Here is a 20,138-nt window from a genome sequence, read left to right on the forward strand (position 1 = left end):
TGAAACCAAGGGATGTCTGCAAGGCCAAATGCTGACTTTCTGGGAAGGCTGAGGGGTAAAGCTCCCAAAATGTGGTTCCAGCTCACCAAGTGCCAGATAGAGATTAAATCCATTGCCCTCCTCTCCTCACAGGCTATCCCCTCCCCTTCCAAAGAAAGGGCTCAGCACCCACCAAGTTGCAGTACTGTAAATCTCTGCAGAGAAATGCCTACACATGCATAACAAATGCACAACAGTATGTGTTCATCCTGGTATTAGAACTCGGACTTGTCTCTGGCCTTTTATTGACAGGACTCTGTGTCACATGTTGAGATGCACTGCAAAATTCGATACTGCCTTATAGCTATCATGTCTTTTATCATTTTAGCTGAGCTGCTGGGGAAAAGCTAGACATAAACAAGAGGTCAAGCCAGTTCCTTAACCAGAGAAATCTGGTTAAGAACAGCATCAGCATCTTCATTGACTGGCCTGGTGAAGATTAAGCATTGATTAGGCCACAGGCTCAGAACATCTCTCCTTCGATGTGTAATTCTATTGCGATGCTACCCCAAGCTGTGGTAGGAGGTGATGGATAAGTGGAAATGCTGTTGCCTATGTTGAAGTGTTGGGGTTTTTTTCCTCTGGAAGACTTGGATTTTTGGAGCCTGTTTCCCCAGAGCATCTATGCTCTTGGAAAAAAAAGGCTGAAGACTTGAATCATCCACTGGAAGCAATAAAAAAAAAATTAAGAGGTCTAAGAAAAAGACAAACTTTCTTTAAAAAAAACATATAATTTCTCATTTGTCTTTTACCGCCACACCCATACACTCATTTATTGATTCCTGACAGTTACAAGATGATAACAGATCAACACCTGAGTCTAGCTAATGAGATCAACAGAACTAATTATAGAAATACAATAATTATTTCAGTTCCGTTGGTTTAAACGACATAGCCTGATGTATCCAAAAAGGCTTCATGTGCAGGGATTTTAGAGGCTGAGTGTGTAGGCTGTGAATTTGAGTGAAACTCACCTCAGAAGATCCTAGGTACTAGATCCTTACCCACCTCTCTTTCTTGTAAGCAGCTGTTCCAACAAGAGGTTAAAAGGGTGACCGTGATTTTCTCTTTTCAGTATATAGTAGCACCCAGCTATGAGGAACCTGTAGATTTGAGGGATACATATATATTTTTTTAAAAAGCATTTTACATCAGATAATATTCCGTGTTCTTGGCTGCATCAAAAGAAGCGTGACCAGCAGGTCAAAGGAGGTAACACTGCCCCTCTACTCTGCTCTCATGAGACCCCACTTGCAGCACTGTGTGCAGTTCTGGTGTCCTCAACATAAGAAGGACATGGAGCTGTTGGAGCAAGTCCAGAGGAGGGCCACGAGGATGATCAGGGGCTGGAGCACCTCCTGTATGAAGACAGGCTGAGAAAGTAGGGGCATGCATGCAGCAAGGAGTTCCTTCAAGGCTCTGTAGCTATATAGATCATGTTGGGGGTATATCTGATAGGAGATAAAGGCAAACATCCTTATGTGGTAGGTTTTGAGCAATCTGGATGAGCAAATTAGTGGCATCATTATAAGGGTATGGACTGTTTGAGACAGCAGTGTTGCTGCCAGCCATGCATCAACAGGGGAGGACTGAGGAATTGGAATTGAGAGCGAAAATGAAAAGATATGGCTTAATGGGAGAGGGAAAGGGTAGAAGGGAAAACAAGTGCTATGGAGGAAAAGATGCTTTGAAGAGATCAGTTGTGAGTGGGAAACCCAGGCAGAGGTTTCTGAACCGATCTGGTGTATGTTGCTGTGGACTGAGAAACTGCAAAGTAGAAAGGGACTGCAAGTTGATTGTTTTCTGAGAGTCAGGCAATTTGGAGAGGATTTCTTTTACTAACTGAAGGTCATGGCATGGAATCGTGAGGGCTCTGGATGGTGGCAAAGTTTCCTTCTGCTGCTGAAGACAGGGATTAAGGCTCAGTCATGTAATTACACAGTCACTTCAGTAATGGCTTTTGCTTGGAGTCCTTACCGAGCTCTGAGTTCTTATTGCAGCTTTAATTCAGCTCCCATCACTTTCACAAGCAGAAAATGCCAGAAGAAAGAATAGCTTCATAATCCCCTGAATAAAGCTTCCAAGTGCTAATTCCCCAAAGAAGCAGCAAACTCAGCCACGCTCACGCTGGTGACAGACACAGCTGAGGAACCACAACATGAGGTTGATTGAATAAACTGCATCTTATAGTTAGATATAGTTAGGTCATCACTATAGATATAGTTATCATCATTATAGATATAGTTAGATCATCATCACATCTTGGTCACGAATTTGCCTTATGAACATGTAGCATCTTCTTGTCCCAGGAGATTCAGTAGCTACAAAGCTGAGTTTGCACCAAGATATTCCAATCACGCCAGCCCACTGTGGCTTTGCAGCATGCTGGGCAGCTGCTGCAGGAGATGTCAGGGTGCAATCCCATCATACTGTGGTACTAACAGGCTGTACACACTAATTTTGAAACTATTAGCTTTAAACTGATTTAATGGAAGCATAAGTCAAGATTCTAGGGCATACCCATAGAGAAGAGGAGAAGACAACCTTCGTTATCACAGTATTTATAAGTAGAAATTCTTTAAGAAGCATGACCAGCAGGTTGAAGGAGGTGATCCTGCCCCTCTACTCTGCTCTCATGAGACCCCACTTGCAGCACTGTGTGCAGTTCTGGTGTCCTCAACATAAGAAGGACATGGAGCTGTTGGAGCAAGTCCAGAGGAGGCCACGAGGATGATCAGGGACTTAAGCACCTCCCATATGGAGGCAGGCTGAGAACATTGGGCCTGTTCAGCCTGGAGAAGAGAAGCTGCGTGGAGACCTCAGAGCAGCTTTCAGTATCTGAAGGGGGTCTACAAGGGTGCTGGAGAGGGACTCTTCATCAGGGACTGTAGTGATGGGACAAGGGGGAATGGGTTCAAGCTGAAACAGGGGAAGTTCAGGTTAGATATAAGGAAGAAGTTCTTTACTGTGAGGCTGGTGAGGCACTGGAACAGGTTGCCCAAAGAAGCAGCAAATGCTCCATCCCTGGCAGTGTTCAAGGCCAAGTTGGACAGAGCCTTCGGCGACATGGTCTAGTGTGAGGCATCCCTGCCCATGGCAGGGGGGTTGGAACTAGATGACCTTAAGGTCCTTTCCAACCCAAACCATTCTGTGATTTTATGATTCTACAAAAGTGTCCAAGGAGAAGCAGCTTGAGTTTTTCTGCTATTGTCTACCTCAAAGCTCTGAGGTCTTTGTGATCTGTTAGTAATGGTAATGTGATCTGAGGGATTAAGTTACGAATGCAGACAATTATAAAGAAAATAAATATTCCATCCTCGTGATGTGTGAAACAAACAAATAATGAAAATTTTTCCCCCAATCTGTTAATATGATTTCTGTTCCATTGAACAGGTGGAGCAAAAGATACGGGTGTTTTTTCCATCTTGGAACTATCATCTCTGTGTCTTTCTAAGATTAAAAAATAACAACACTTCATTCACCTGCCTGCTGTGTGGATCGTCTTCTGAGCCTTATTGAAACAAAAAATGAAAACTGTTCCAAGATCTTTGCATGAAAACAGTAAGAAAAAAATAGAACAAAATTCAGGAAGGAACAAGATGTGTGGATTAATGCTCAGAATGACATTGGAGATACAGCTCCATATAGTGGGTATTTCTTATGCCCACCTTTTGGCATCAGCATCAATGAGTTTTTTTAAAGATAACAGCCCTTTATAATATTGGCATAGCCTTCAAGTTCCTTGAAGCATGAGAGATCAGATGTTAGTGGACAGTTCAAAGGCAACGGCAGTCTGAGACTTTACAACTCCACTGAGCATGCTTTATGTCCACTCACCATTAGTTTTGCTCTGGCATTGCTGGAACAAACTCCCATGGTTCACATGGTAAGTGGAATTTAACTCACCTGTTTGATAAGTCTTTTCCTCCTTCAAATGCATTTAGTAACTTAAACACTTCTCAAGGATGGTGGACTGGGACTATGGAGAAGAAAATGCTCCATTCAAGAGCAAAACCTTTTCTTGCACTGTCTTTAACTTAATTATAGAATCATAGAATCATAGAATAGTTAGGGTTGGAAAGGACCTTAAGATCATCCAGTTCCAACCCCCCTGCCATGGACAGGGACACAATTATGTCTGGACATGGGACGATAGTGCAATATTCAAGATCAGTTCAGTCTTTGGCCACCTTACTGCTAAAAGGCTGGTAGCAGTGTTTGTTGTCAAACCAAAACCTCATATAGTGTTCTGTTTGCTTGATTGAGAGGCAGAGCTTCTATTTTCTGCTTTGTCGCATATTTCCTGTTTAGAGAAGTTATCTAAGACTAGATGCAAAAGGGACCTTTGCATTAGAAAAAGAATAGGAGAGTGAAAAATGCATTATTATTCTATCATCTCTGCCTGCTACATGCTTTTCCTCAAATATTGCCATTGCAGCCTACTAAGGCTTTTGGCCAGGCAGTAGTTTTCATGTGTAATAGGTAATTACATTTCACACTACATCACAGAAGCACTTTCTTGGACTTAAAACCAAGCTTTTCTGCAAGTAGCAGAATTAATAATGTCTCGTTTGCTGCCAGCTGTGGCCATTGCCACCCTACATTTCTCCATTTTCTCACATCTCTGCCTTTTGCTTAAACCCCACTATACATAAAATGAAAATGGTACTTCCAGAATTTACACTACTGGCTGTTTGACCTGTTAACTGCTGCCAAACCAAAGAAGCGTCTTCTCTGAAGGGGGTCTGCAAGGATGCTGGAGAGGGACTCTTCGTCAGGGACTATAGTGACAGGACAAGGAATGATGGGTTCAAACTGAAAGAGGGGAAGTTCAGGTTGGATATAAGGAAGAAGTTCTTTACTGTGAGGGTGGTGAGGCACTGGAAAAGTTTGCCCAGGGAAGTGGTGAATGGTCCATCCCTGGCAGTGTTCAAGGCCAGGTTGTACGGAGTCTTGGGTGACATGGTCTAGTGTGTGGTGTTCCTGCCCATGGCAGCGGGGTTGGAATTGGATGGTCTTAAGGTACTCTCCAACGCAAACTATTCTGTGATTCTCTACAAGGCACCAAGTATCATGAGAACATAAGTACTTGAGATGCTTCTATTCTTCTCTCAGATGAGTGGTTGAATTTGGCAAAGTTTGGAGCTCTTAGGAGGAAAGGAAAGGGACAGTCAAACAGAATACCCACTTTCTTGCAATTTACAAGGCTAATGACAGGGCATGTCAATCCTACTTTAAAAGGATATGGAAAGGAAGGGAAAAAAAGATGTGAAAAATATGTAGTTTCAAGTTCAATTTGTATCTGTCAGCAGTGATCACACAGATAATCTGATAAGCATTAACTGCTTGTAATGTACATTTGTAGAGCAGCATTTTGGCTATTTATTCGGGGACTCCCTGGTTACAGAACTAATTTACACCCACAATTTAATAAAGCATATGATAAGATTTAGCAGGATTGTGGATTTAAGAAAAAACAGTGAACAAAACAGAATAGTCACTGACATTCTCTCAGTCCTCTTTAAAATAGCAACCACCTACTGCGTGGTTAGACTCAGTTTGAATCAGAGATACTAAACACAATAAAGCCATGCGTTTAGATGTTTTTGCCTATTGCTCAGATTAGATTGAATTTCAGCAAGGATTATTCTAGTTTCAAATAGACTGCTTTATTTGCATCCTAACTGAGAAGTGTGTTCTAAAAACAAGGATTTCCCAGTAAAATAAGACAAAGGAGGCAACCAGATCTTGGATGTAATGGAAGGTAAAAAGCTGGAGAAGTTTACTAAATTGAAACCCTCGAAAGGTACAAACTTCATGTGTGCTGTTCGCTTTTATCTGTCGGACATACTCTGAAGAGAGGTCATAATAAATGGCATCCTCTCTCCTGCTTTGATTAATGGATGCTTCAGCCTAAATAGGGCTTCTCTGACTGACAGCAAGAAAGTATCTTCAATTTGTGCTGTTAAGTAATGCCCAAGCTAGTCTTCTGTCCAGTGTTTTGCTGAAAAAGGAAGGAGACAAACTCGTCAGCCATGATGTCTAATTTTCCTTTTAAACATAAATAGGAGAGGTTCAGGTTAGATATAAGGAAGAAGTTCTTCCCTGTGAGGGTGGTGAGGCGCTTGGCACAGGGTGCCCAGAGAAGTGGTAAATGCTCCATCCCTGGCAATGTTCAAGGCCAGGTTGGACAGAGCCTTTGGTGACATGGTCTAGTGTCCCTGCCCATGTCTAGACATGGTCTAGTGTCCCAGGGAGGTGTCCCTGCCCATGGCAGGGGGTTGGAACTGGATGATCTTAAGGTCCTTTTCAACCCAAACCAGTCTGAGATTCTATGGTTCTATGATTCTTTGTGCTCCATCCGTCTGGAGCTGGTTCTTGGTTCTTACACAAGAAGTTCATCATGTTCCTGATAAAACCTTTCCTCTGTCCACCTATCAAAGTAGTGTTGCCACTTCTGATATGGTTTTTTTTAGCACTCTGTCATGAATAATCTAAAATTGTACTTTAATTTTAAATATATGTGTATATTTCCTGCCTTGGGGAATAATTACACAGTCTAATAGAGCTTGGTGTTAAGGCTTTTTCTTTCCTGAAGTTTATATTGCCTTTTGTTTTTAAGGTATATAATGCATTCAAACTATTCCTTGTGGAACACTCTTGTTATTTTCATCTTATACTTTAATTTTTAGCCTTTTTTCCCACTTCCCCACAACAGTTTCTTCACCTTTTTTTCCAAGTTATTAATAAATAAACACTTGGCTTCATAAGTTACTTGACATTTTTGCAGACATTCTGGCAATAATGAATAAATTATATTATCAGGTGTTAACCAAAGTAATGGCCTATTATGAATGGAGAAAAGCAAATAACACTAGCTCAAGCTTGGCATTTCAGCTCTTACAGCATGTGAACTGTTGTATTATCGAATCCTTTGTCGCTGTTACAATAGCCAAACAATAACTGTGTGCCTGAAGGCTGCGGTAGAACGTGCACATCCCTCTGACCTTTAGCAGCACTGTTTTGATGGGAACGGCTGTTTCTTTCTTCAGCCCACTCTTTTTCTCTCTGCATGAGCCTTGGGTGACATGGTCTAGTGTGAGGCATCCCTGCCCTGGACAGGGGGTTGGAACTAGACGATCTTACGGTCCTGTCCAATCCTAACTATGCTATGATTCTATGATTCTATGTGTGAAAGAGTCAGCAAATATCACTGTCTCAACACTTTAGGTAGCACATTTTTGGGCCTAAATATGCAGTGGCGATAGAATAATCTCTACAAAGGAAACCAGCTTTGTTATTCAGTAGGCCTACAGCAACCACCAACTTTGTCAAGTGTCCCCACACCATCAGCTGTCAACCCGCACCATGCAATAAAGTCATCCATGATTAATTATTCTTAAATGACAGCAGCATATTGAAACAAGCTGATAGCTGCTGACAGTGGAAATCCAATTAACCTGAATTACTATCTTGATTGTGGCGCAATTAATGTCAGCTCTGCCGTGTCAGAAGTGACTGCTTGGCTAATGTAATTGTTTAATTAATTTGCTGCAGAGATTAGTTGATGTGGGACTGCCCTTATGCCAACTGCTTTTCTTCTTCTTTCTCTCCCCTGCCCCACTGAACATTAGGTTTGAGAATGAAGGATAAGCAGCTTGCTGTCTACAGCATTTTGCTCTAAGTGGATAAATGAAATTCTATCTTTAAAAAGGGTTTGCAAGATCACAGAGGGAATAGTAGAACTGTTAAACTTCTCTTAAGAGTCTGTTGTTGCTCATTGCTTTGGTGAGTTTTACTGTGCCACATAGCTGAGATGCAAAGGGATTACAAAGACTTCTCTTTGATGCATTCAAGCTGAGATATGATGTTGCCTGCATTAATGATTTCCTGCCTTTTAAAGTACATATAGTGAACAGCAGGAAGGGTAATGGTGAGGGGTAGATTTATTTATCTTAAGAAATAGAAACCTGAGTCAGAGGTGACTGGAAGTTTGTTTCTCGTGCTGTAATAGCTGCCTGGTGTACTGAGATTAGTTCATGTTCTCAGATCTCTTGTGCAAAGACAGTCTTGAATGTCAAATAATTAAGAGTATTAAGAAATGCATTATGACCAATTTTAGGAGTGACTCACTAAAGAGAAGGGTCTTCCAGTTGAAGCACATTACAGTAGCTGTTATGATTTTTGCCATATCCACTTTAATTGCTCTAGCTCTCTGCTGGTCAACTTTCAACAGCCATGATGCATGTAAAAGAAAAGTAACATTTCTCTTCATAAAGGGCAATACAAGACATAGAAAAGTGCGACAAAAAAACTGTAACCTAATTGTCACACCGAACTACTGACTAATAATAAGTTGGAGTTGGTGAAGTAGAGCAAGAGAAAAACTTGCCTTGATCTCTACCAGAAACTTTAGAATGTTCTTAGAAAATACAGGCAGACTCGGACTGATTACCAAATAAGAGGATTATGATGAAAAAAGGAGCTCTAATGACTTAAAGGAGCTAGCATTAAAAAGTTAAACTCACTAAATTAATATGTTAAGTACAGAGGCTTTGACAAGCAGAAAGGGGAAAATATATACACACCCACACAGATATCTATATGTTTCTTTGCCCATGTGGAGCTCAACTATTTAAGCTCTTGTCATAGATGCCAGGAGAAGGGAATGGAGGGCTAAAAGCTTTGATGAGCTGCATGTAAAAAAAGCTGGGAAGCTTAACAAGTTCAGAGGTTCCCTTTGCTTCTCCAGAGCCTTCAAATATATCTGGTTTCTTCAACGTCCGCCTCAGAATATTCCACAAACGGAACCTCTCTGGAGACGCCTTTGAATTGTTCTCCAAATAGCACCAGTGCAAAACCTCCCATGGAGGTTTTGGTTTAGGTGGAAGTGCTCAGAACTACTTTAGAAACTTTCTCAGAGCTTCAAACCAGCCATTCAGTTCAGGTTTCAGGAGTTTGGGAGGATTTGTAGGTGAGTTTGGGAGGATTTGTGGATAAGCCTTATCCTGGGAACTGAGTTATCTCCTCACCTTCTCAGGAGCCTGGGAGAACTACCCAGCGTATCTTTAAGAAAGCCATATCATAACAAACTGAACTACATAAAAGCTTTTTAAACTTAGCTTAGTTGCCAGTTTAGGTTAGGTATAGTTGAATTACATGTTGTCTTTTGTCTAAATGCCCCTGGTTTTACCATCTCTCTGCTGTCTTGTTCATTGGAGGAAATGTTTACACGTGGTGTTGATTTTTTTTCCTTACATATCATAAATGCATAGGATAGATGTGCTTTCTAACATGAATCTTGCAAACTGGCAACACACTGTCACTGTGACAAAAATCAAACATATATATACAGATAGGGTGGGTTAAATACATTTCATTGCTTTCTGCCCCCTTCCATCCTTGCAGTGAGGTAAAACTTGAACATTAAAGTTATTATTCCTTTTGCCCATAAAGACTCATCGTTTCATTTAATTCTTTCTTTTGCAGATCATCCTCTCATTGCTGCTAGTAATGGATATGCTCAATAGGATAGACTGTTGGCACTGTGCTTCGTGACATTCACAGAGCTCTATTATGTTGTCTATCACAGTCACATTATTACTACACACTTCACATAAACATTCCTGTTTTGGCAGTGCTGACTACACTGCGCCTAGAGCTGGGGGTTACGATTTTGACCGACAGGGTCAGGCTCCAAGCCCATTTGTGAAGCAACGCTGATATTCCATTGTTCGTAATAATGATCCCTTTTATTCAGAATCCATTACAATTTGTATATACGCAAGGATTTTGACATAGATGCAGGGAACACTGTTTTGATGGCAGTGAGTAATGCAGCATGCTTCTGAATACTGTGTTATTGCCAGAAACTGATGAGCAGTAAAATGTTTAGAGCTGTGATCATCGTCAACTTTCATATCAGGCATTGTTCACCTTAGCTTAGCTCAGAGTAAACTACAGTTTTGGACGTGTATTTAAGGATAATGCTGCAGAGAGGTCCACGTTGTTTGAAGGATGAAGGAAGGGACTACATGTTATTCCTCTGCAATATGAGCTCTGATGGCATACCCGTAACTCTATTGCGTGACTACATAATTAAAGTGCTATCATCCAGGAAGATGTTGAAGCTTCTAATCTTAGAAATGGCTGAACTGGTTTACTTAAAAACAAAGAAAATTCCAAGCACATACGAAGTGGAAACTAAAAAAACCCCAGTGCTTAAGAGTTGATCTTAGCAAATAGTGAGATCTATCATCAAGTGTCCCTATTCTTTTCCTTCAATGAAGTAACATCTGCTTCAATGAAGTAACTTCAGGGGAAGTTCAGGTTAGATATAAGGAAGAAGTTCTTTACTGTGAAGGTGGTGAGGAGCTGGAACAGGGTGCCCAAAGAAGTGGTAAATGCTCCATCCCTGGCAGTGTTCAAGGCCAGGTTGGATGAAGCCTCGGGCAACATGGCCTAGTGTGAAGTGTCCCTGCCCATGGCAGGGGGTTGGAACTGGATGGTCTTAAGGTCCTTTCCAACACTAACTATTCTATGATTCTATGAACCCTCATCTTACAAAAGGGGAAATTAAGGAAAAAGAAGTTAAATGACCTATGAAGGATCACATAACACTTTAATGAGAAAAGGAGGCATGGATCCTATATCTGTCTGTACAGTTCTCTGCATTGCCTATTTTGAATCTTTTTCAGTGGTATTTATATTTGAATGGTGTTCTTATGAGTCCTGAACACTGCTCTTTGTTTGGCTTTCCCTGGATCTCCACCTTCAAAACTGAGCAGAAAACCTCAGCAGAATACTATTTCACACAAACCTTTCCATTACTTTGTGCTTTCTCATAGAGGCAGAAGTTCAGTATCGACTCAGGCTACCTCCTGGCATTGTGCATTTAATCCATCAGAAAACTGAAAGCTCATAGGCCAATGTGAAAATAAAAAATAACAGAGGGTAAAAATACTATTCAGACCTTGAAGAGCTTGTTTGGGTTTAAACAAAAGCTTTGATCAGAAATTTTGATAGCCTAACCAATTCTCCATGGCTGCTACAGAAAATCACACTGCCTCAGATTTAACTCTGTCCTGCCTGATAAAATGATATGGAGGCACTGCTGTTTCTTCTTAGTTTCACTAATATTACATTAGATGTGACTTTATTCCCTTCTTCTTTGCCCAAAGAAGTGATAAATGCTCCATCCCTGGTAGTGTTCAAGGCCAGGTTGGATGGAGTCTTTGGTGACATGGTCTAGTGTGAGGTGTCCCTGCCATAGGCAGGGGTATTGGAACTGGATGATCTTAAAGTCCTTTCCAACCCAACCTATTCTGTGATTCAATGATTCTATCATTCTTGTGACAGGCACTAGTAAGTAGTAAAAAGGAAATATCCTTTGTCCTTTAATGATGCTGATTTGGCAGTTAAAGATTCAGCTTGTCTTTATGAAATCTACTTTAAGTATGTGAAGACCCACATATAGCTCTACAGGGGGTTAAGAAGCTGTCAAATAGCTTTCAGTCTGCCTGTGTATCTATGCTGTCTTAGGCAAACTGTGGAGGTGTGCATTCCTTGAGTTCCTAACACACAATTTGTTACTTTTCACAAGTAAGATTTTCATGCCTGGTCTCAGTTTAATTTACTCACTGCTACTTAGCACTTTGTTCCAGAGCAGTCTGCAAAGGAGCAGCAGTGACATGGTGGATGCCCGTAAACTGGTGAAAAATAGCATGCTTGGGAGGAAAAATCATGAGCTTTAATAGTATTCTTAGTTGCAAAACATGGTGGTTCTCTTGGGGTTTCTTTTTTAAGGAACATTTTGAGAATCTTGTTATTGGAACATATTTTTTTCTCTACACTCTTTTAACTTCAGTACCAGAAAAACCCTATTTACCATGTTTAGAGATCCATTTAATGTTCAGTGCAGCAGAAGTCAGCTCTGCTCTACAACACTATGATGTAACGCATGATAGTTTGTGCCTGTGAATCACTGCTTGACTTGCTAATGATGGTAGTGCTTTAGCAGTATTAGAGATACTACTAGAATAGGAGTGATGTTAATGATGGTCTGACTGAACTGCTGGGCTCAGAGGGTTGAGATCAGCAGCGCAGTGACCCAAAGACTGTGATTTCCAATCCAGCCAAGTAGTCCTATTCATACGATAATATAACCTAATAAACATGGCTAAGCAAGAAGCCTTTCTCTGAGCACAGCACTGCTTTGATGTGGTTGAATCATTCTCTCTCTGCTCCCTTGTAACTGTGTTTCTGGGTTTGAATTGTTGGGGGAGTTAAGTCTCTGTGTGGGGCTGTTGAGCATCTCAAGGTGGTTTCTGCAGAAGCGTAAGGGCATTTGCTTTGCTACCTTGGGCAAATTCCTTTTTGAGAATGTGCAGGCTCTCTGGTGTTTTGGGTACACGCAATAGTCATTACCTGCTTCAAACTGCTGGCTAGATTTGCTATGTAGAATTTAAACAGCTGCCAGAGGTAGGTGGCTTCATTCCAGTGCTGGGGAAAAAAATAATCCTCTTTATAGTGAATTTGTAAATCACGTTGGAGGTCTGCTGCCTTCAAAGGCATGATAGAAATGTAAGCCATTATCATGTGTTATTACAAATGATGTCTCAGCCATTAAAAACCCAAGTATATTAAGGGAATATTAAGATTGCTAATTCAAGCATTCAGAAGTTAGAAAATGCAGCAATTAAATCCGTGCGTACAGGCTTAACATCAGCCCCTGCCAGCTTCTAGGCAAACCAGCACAGAAAACATTGTGCTTCTATCCTCATCGTGTTGCAGATGGTGAAAATTAGCTCAGATTTTGAACTAGTCATAGAATCATAGAGTCATAGAATAGTTAGGGTTGGAAAGGACCTTAAGATCATAGTTCCAACCCCCTGCCATGGGCAGGGACACCTCACACTAGACCATGTCGCCTAAGACTCTGTCCAACCTGGTCTTGAGTGTACATGAACCAGGGATTGAGACAAGTCATATCTTTCCCAAACTGAACCAAATTTCTTAGAAACACTAAAAAGTGCACCTTCACTGATGAGACAAAGTCCTTTCTCCCTATTCCTCCTCACATTCTCCATCTTTTGCACTAGAGCAAAGGTTTGCATTACCTTTTTCACTGTGGGACACTTTCAACTTTTCAATAGTTTTCGTCTTTGATAGGGATGCAGTATTTTCATTTAAATAACTTGAGGTAGATTGCAGGTATAGAAAATGTAATCCTGACTGGTTACCACTGGCTAAACAGCTGTGCGGCAGAAAATATAGTCTTACAATAGGATGTTCTTGGGAACCATACCTGTAGATGGCAGTTGGCTTCATCTGGGGTGTATGCAAAGAAGATAAATGAATAAGAAAGGAATGAGGAAAAGATTTATGGGGAATGGGATGACTGCATAGAATTAGTGGAAAGTGGCAAATACATAGACAGAGCATCATAAGGGAAAGTTTGAAATCAGTCCAAATGATGGGGAAGCAAAGGCACAAAAACAATGTGATAAGCAAAGTGCTATTTCTTTGCTGGTGAGGGCTGGCCTTTTCCCGTTGCTCTCATATCTTATGGGTTTTACTCATATGCAACTTGTCTGCTTCATTCTCATTTAGAAACACTGAAAGTGCTTAATGATATTACTGGCCTTTTCTGGCCCGTCTGCAGGAGCAGTGATATTTGATGGCAAATTCATTGTTACTCTATAAGGAAGCTTTACCATAAAGGTCACCAAATTTGGTCAGTGTGTTTTAATTTGTACACACGTTAAAGGTCATATTCCTCATTTCTGTTGCAATAACAAAGTGTGTTTATTCTCTCATCAGAGACGATTGTGTATGACTTAGCTAAGGGATCTTATCAATGTAAATGGAATATAAAACAAAAATCATAATGATGAAAACACTGGTGCAAGTGTACGGTGATTTTTTCCCTGCAGTACGCTTAATACGTAATGCTTGGAGGTAAACACACAACTACAAGGTCTGATTTTCTGCTGTGTTACTCCAAGATTTCCTTTTGTCCCCCATGAGAACTCCACAGCCTTCAGCAGAGCTTCTGCTGCTGTATATTGGAATGACAGTAGTTTGAGATTCATAATATCATCTCTGCGTAGACACGTCCAAACATAATTAAGGACCTGGGTTCTCAATCCAGCAGACCTCAAATTAGCTTTCAAAATGCATATTAAGGGTACAGACAAATGCTTTCATGCAATTCCAAATGACCTCTGAGGGCAGGGTGAACAAAATTGTGTGAACCTCTTTAATGTCACAAAACTCTCTCTACGGAGATTTGCATATAAAGTGTACCATTTTATGTCAAACAGATTTGTTAATCTTACGATGAAGGAAACAGTACTTGAAAATTAATCATGGTGAGTTTTCATATCCCTGCAGAGGCCCTTAAAAGGACCTGCCCTAATAACTGGAGGCTGTTATTGTGTGGTTTCTAAATTCAATCATTTGGGTGTTTCATTTGCTGGATGGGTTTGCAGGAAATAGATCTCCATAGAAGATAAATCTTCAATGGTTTCTTTGCTCAGGTAATGGAATTGTACTTTCAGAAGTTCTTGTCATCCTTGGTCTGTTGGAAAATGCTTCGTGATTTGTTCATTATTTAAAGCTGTGTTTAAAATTCGGGTAAGCTTTCATGTAGGTAAAAATGGACCTCCTCCCCTAGGAGATAGGTTCCTGCCCATACAACCTAACTGAAAAGCCCAGGGTATGTCAAATGCTTATATTATTTGGTATCGCAGGATGAAGGAACATGTAATCTTGGGTTAACCATCTCGGGTGATGCCGTTTCTCTGCTATCATCATGCTTATCCCAGTCCAAGGGCTAAGAACAGAGAGAGAGGGAATAAGAAGGTGGGATATTGAGGAGATTAATTTAGCTAATGATACCAAGCTTCCCAATGCTTTTGTCCTGCAGGAGACGCAGAAAATGCCAAACCCATGGAATTTCAGGGTATGTGTCTACTCTGAAGCAGTGTTGTATGCTCTCAGGTTCCCAGAATAGAGCAGCTGTTCTAGTACAAATCCCTGCCTGAACTAAAATGCCTGTTTCTAGGACTTTCTGTCTCCTTAATAGACCCAGTTATGAAATCTTAACCTCCTGCCTTGCGATTTACAGTGTAACTAATCCATAGCGGGTAGGAAAGCACAATGCTGCTTTTCCATACATGAATCAAATACTTAACGTTGTTTTTTTTATTCTATATAAATACAGGAAAAACAGTTTTGTCTAGCCCCTGCTATTATTTATGCTTTGCCCCAGCTAACTTTCAAATCCATAGCAAGAAAACATGTCTTTCCTCCCTGTAAATGCATTTGCTTGGGAATTTCCAAGATGAAACTTGCTTTTCTGGGCCTGGGGCTTTAATGGGCTTTAATAGTTTTTAATTACTTAACTATCTGTTGTGACATAATTAAAATGTCTTGCAATATTTCACATGTCACCCCCAAGAAATAAACATCATCTAGGCTGTAAAAATAAACTCACATTTAGGAAACAAAGAGGGAAAGCTTTCTTCCAGGCTCAATCATGTCCAGTTTGCCTGTCAATATAAAGCGCATCTCGGCTGTGTCCCTAAGTAGCCTTGCTTGTTCCTTCCCTGCTTTTCACTCCTATCTCACATGTGTGTTTAAAGAGCCTCTGTCAGGATTAAGATATATCTGTACCTATAATGTTTGACTAAAAAACCCTGAGAGCCTAGCAAAAAATAACTGCAAAAAGCCATTATGTCTTACTACAGGATTAGGGGTTTTTTGTCCCAAGCTGCATTCTTTTCATCTTGGGAAAAAGCATACAATGAAAATAGATTAGCTCCAATTTAATCAACAAATTCTGGGTGTTATGGGAAATGGGCTTACAACAGATTGGGAAAGAGCTATAAAACCAGAGCAGTGCAACAGCATACAATTCAAGGTTCAGAATAAGCTAATATAATTAAAAGGAAATCAGATAGCACTGCTTATAATTATTTCTCATACATTTTCTAGCAGAAGATAATACTGCCTGGTAGTTTTAAACTTGTCCAAAATTCAGCCTGAGATTTTAGTTGTTGCATTGATTTCTATATCTCACTTTTGATACTCATTTGAAGGGATAGCTAAAGGGAGAAAATGTTTTCCAAAATGGAGTTTTGGGAAAAGTGTTTCCCTGGGAAGAAGATGTTTTTCAGGAAGTTTTGTTAAATTCTGGTGCTTCCTATATGTGGGCAGAACTTTGCAATTTAGTAGGAAAAAAACTGGAAAAAGCAGTTTGTGACCTTTAGGAGTGCTTAGCAAAACTTTCAACTGTCTGAAAATAAAACCTGTTGTACCCTCATTTTTCCCTTAATATTACTTTGAAGTTGGAGGGAAGACCCTCGAAATTCAGTTTGTACCAAAAGTATACAAAAAGTATGCAAAAGTATACCAAAACTGTTGATACCTCTGCTATGCCAATAGTCATAGAATTGTAGAATTATAGAATGGTTGGGGTTGGAAAGGACCTAAAGATCATCCAGTTCCAACCCCCCTGCCATGGGCATGGATGCCTCACACTAAACCGTGTTGCCCAAGCCTCTGTCTAACCTGGCTTTGAACACTGCCAGGGATGGAGCATTTACCACTTCTTTGGGCAGCCTGTGCCAGCGCCTCACCACCCTCACAGTAAAGAACTTCTTCCTTATATCTAACCTGAACTTCCCCTGTTTCAGTTTGAACCTTTTACCCCTTGTCCTATCACTACAGTCCCTGATCAAGAGTCCATAGTCATAAGTATGTCTTTTCTTTGGTAGGCAGCTAAGTATGCTACAAGTGGTCTTCACATGGTCTAGAGTGAGGCATCCCTGCCCATGGCCGTGCATGGAAATAGATGATATTAAGGTCCTTTCCAACCCAAACCATTCTGTGATTCTATAATTCTAAGTGCAAGTGGGAGATGCTGGGCAAAATTATTTTATGGTTGCTCCTTCAAAGAATCATGGGTGTAGGTTAGAGAAACTGAAAGGAGGTCACAGTGCCTCAGAGCTTCCTGTGCTGGAGCCCAGGAAAGTCAAGGAGAATAGAGAACAACATTAATGTGCAGTGTGAAGAAAGATCTTCAGCAGTTGAAGGGAGAAAGAGCTGGAAAAAGATGAGTCAGATGTGTGGGAAATGGTATAAAAATGCAAAGCTTCCTAAAGAATTATGTCATAAAATAAACGATTCATTTTATAGGTGGTTTGGTTTTTTGTTGTGTTTGGGGGTTTTTTGGTCCTTACATTTCCTGTGGCTGTGGCTCTGCTGTTCGGACACTACTGATTTTGAGTCCAAAACCTAGTAATATCTGGTTTAGGGCAGTAAGGAACTTGCCCTGGTGAGAAATGATCCTGTTACAGGTTTACCATTTCCATGTAGGTGTAGATTAATCTTGATTCAAGGGATGGCATCATGAATCACATTGGTGAATTGGAGTTCTCTTGAGATCAGCTGTACTTCTACCCATGGCATGTATCTCTTGTTCCTTGGTTTAGAACGGACATAAACCCATCACTGCATTTATATTTGGGATGGAAAGTACTAATTATATAATTCTGCTGTCATGGAACTGCCATGGGAAAAACTAGGATCTTTATGATGTTAAGTGAAAGGTTTGCATGATCTCATGTGAATGTGGACTCCCACATTCATGATGTACATAGCATAATAATTACCCATTTACTGAATAAGGCAGAGATTCTGCTTGTGAGGGAGGGCAATGAAATACTGCTTATATGTGCATACATGGGGAACATAAACTCTAGCATTTACTAGCTGTTGAGTGATCATGTTTCTGATGCTGATGTGCTCTTCCTGTGCATTGGTGCCTTGGGGTTATTTTATGTTTATTTTGTCTCCCAACATCCCTCAAGAATGACAGTGATGGCATTAAGATACCATTTATAATCTCAGTTTGGCAATCGGATTCTGTTGACCTAAACTAGGAATAATAACCAGAGTTCGTTACATGTAATATTTTTATGTGTGCTGTTTATTGGTGTATATATATGTACTATTCATACCATAGTCTGGAGATCCTATCTGGTGAACAGAACAATCTGTCTAACATCCTCTGTGCTAACATCTTTCTCCTCTGATAAGGGCAGAGAGTGGGCCACAAGGACTTCTTCACATCAAGTCATACATGTAGGGATGCTTGCATAACCCTTCCTGAAGCAGCATGTGCATGAGTACCTTGAGGGGAACTGCTGCCTTTTGCTCATATATCGGTATTTTCCACCTAAGTGACAAAAAGAAGCTGAGGTATACAGCTTCTCTTCCTCAGTGTGTTTAAGGAAAGCTTGTGGGATCAGGAAGGGCTCTGCTGCTGTTTCTACTGCTCTTCCAGCATGTACGGATTTATGACTGGAGACTAAAGGGACTCAAAGAACTGAACATTTTCGTTATTGAAATATAAAGTAAAGAAAGAACTAGGAATTAACAGGAGAATACTGCAACAGATTATATGGCTGTGAAGGACAGTAATACTAAATCCACCAAGAGATGTTGTAAACAGAGCAGGAATCATTATCCTGACTTACCAGCCAGGACAAGGTCATAAAATGTGAACCAAATACCAGAATGGAGGCTTGGCTGCATCTCTCTTAGCCTCTGATTAGTCTGTTTATGGTTGAGTTTTATGCTAGCTTTATGTTGGTTAACAACAAGAAAAAAGGGAAGGGGGAAGAGGCTAAGTAAAGTGCAAAATAAGAGTGAATAGGGCTTTGCAGTGCTAGAAGGAGCAAAACGAGGGAATGTGTCTGCAAAGGGACTGATGGAGAAGCCATATGAAGTGATAACTGTGCAGCTTTTGAAACTCTCTATAGGAATAATTGAGAATGCCGGTGGAAGCTTAATGACCCATTAGCATCCTCTGCTGACCAAACAAAGGCTCTTTTAGAGATGGACAAGGACATCTAGGTGCAGTTTGAAGCACAGGTTTCTGTTTTGACTTGGAATTAATCACGGTTAAATAAAAGAGGATGCTGTAGCAGGCCTGTTGTCTCATACACTCAGCTTTCAGAATGCTTTGTAGTTACCCCTCTAGAAATGAGGGCTGCAAGTGCAGAGCCACTATGAAGAAACACCACTTTGTAGGTGAAATAATCTGTTAAACAGACATAGCTCTTGTGTAGCTGTATGGTCGCCAAGAGTCACAGCAGACTGGTCAAAAAGTGTGGGCAAATGGGTGCCCCCAGGTAGGGTTTTGGGGAGGTGGAGAACAGAGTCTCCCTGCACACTCCTTCCTATCAAACCTGACAAAAAGATCCTTCTTAACACATGCACATGGAATGATTTGTTTAAAGCACCCCAATGAAAACATCTCTGTGTGAGTTCTTGAAAAGTAAATGGAGAGCCAAGATGAATCACTGCGTATCTGCTATGGAGGCAGGACAACACAGCATTTTAATTTGTTAAAAAATAATCATCTGGAAATCCACATTTTGATAAAAAACAACACTTTGGTTGGTGGTTGTGCATCGCGGTTCCCTGCTGGAAACACTTCTCCGGCTCTGCACAGCAAAACGGGTTGGCCATGAAAGGGTTGTGAGGCAACAAAGCACTGGACTTTGGAGCACCAATGGAGGACATGAGTCTCCTGTCACTTACGGTGTAAGAGGCCAAAACATCTGTAGAACAAAAACAATAGGCCAAAACATATGTAGAACAAAACAACTGGGGAACTGTGGCTCTGTTGGAAATGCAGTGTGGTGCAGGGTGGTGTAAACCAGTTAGCAAAAGAACGAGGCAGACTGGGAGACCTGATTATAGCACTTGAAGGAAGAAAGGAAGGAAAAGTACATAACAAGTTATGTACTTTTCTCCTGTGAGAGTACTGCTTCAGTTTTAAGAAAGGTGAATAGCTCTGGGCAAAAGCAATTGGTTTATCATGTCAAGATGGTGTTATCAAGTCTGGTGGGTGGAGGACTAGTTGATCTGGTCTCAAGAAGAAATTCTGAGTTAACTGTGTCTTTGAAGTTACTTTTTGTATGTGTGTGTGTTGGATAAGAGGATTACTGACACTGTGGGATCATGGAAAAACCTTTCTTCTAATCCACCGAAAAAGGAGGAAAGAGAAATTGAACTATCTGCAC

The 20,138-nt window shown here is 40.8% G+C and overlaps 1 protein-coding gene across 5 annotated transcripts in view; it reads left to right on the top strand.

Moving 5' to 3' along the window:
- TSNARE1 (t-SNARE domain containing 1) overlaps positions 1–20,138 on the top strand; it is a 490,869-nt gene that overhangs the window by 404,842 nt on the left and 65,889 nt on the right. The window lies entirely within an intron of this gene.

The sequence above is a fragment of the Strigops habroptila genome, chromosome 1 (genome assembly GCF_004027225.2).
Source record: "Strigops habroptila isolate Jane chromosome 1, bStrHab1.2.pri, whole genome shotgun sequence".
NCBI lineage: Eukaryota > Metazoa > Chordata > Aves > Psittaciformes > Psittacidae > Strigops > Strigops habroptila.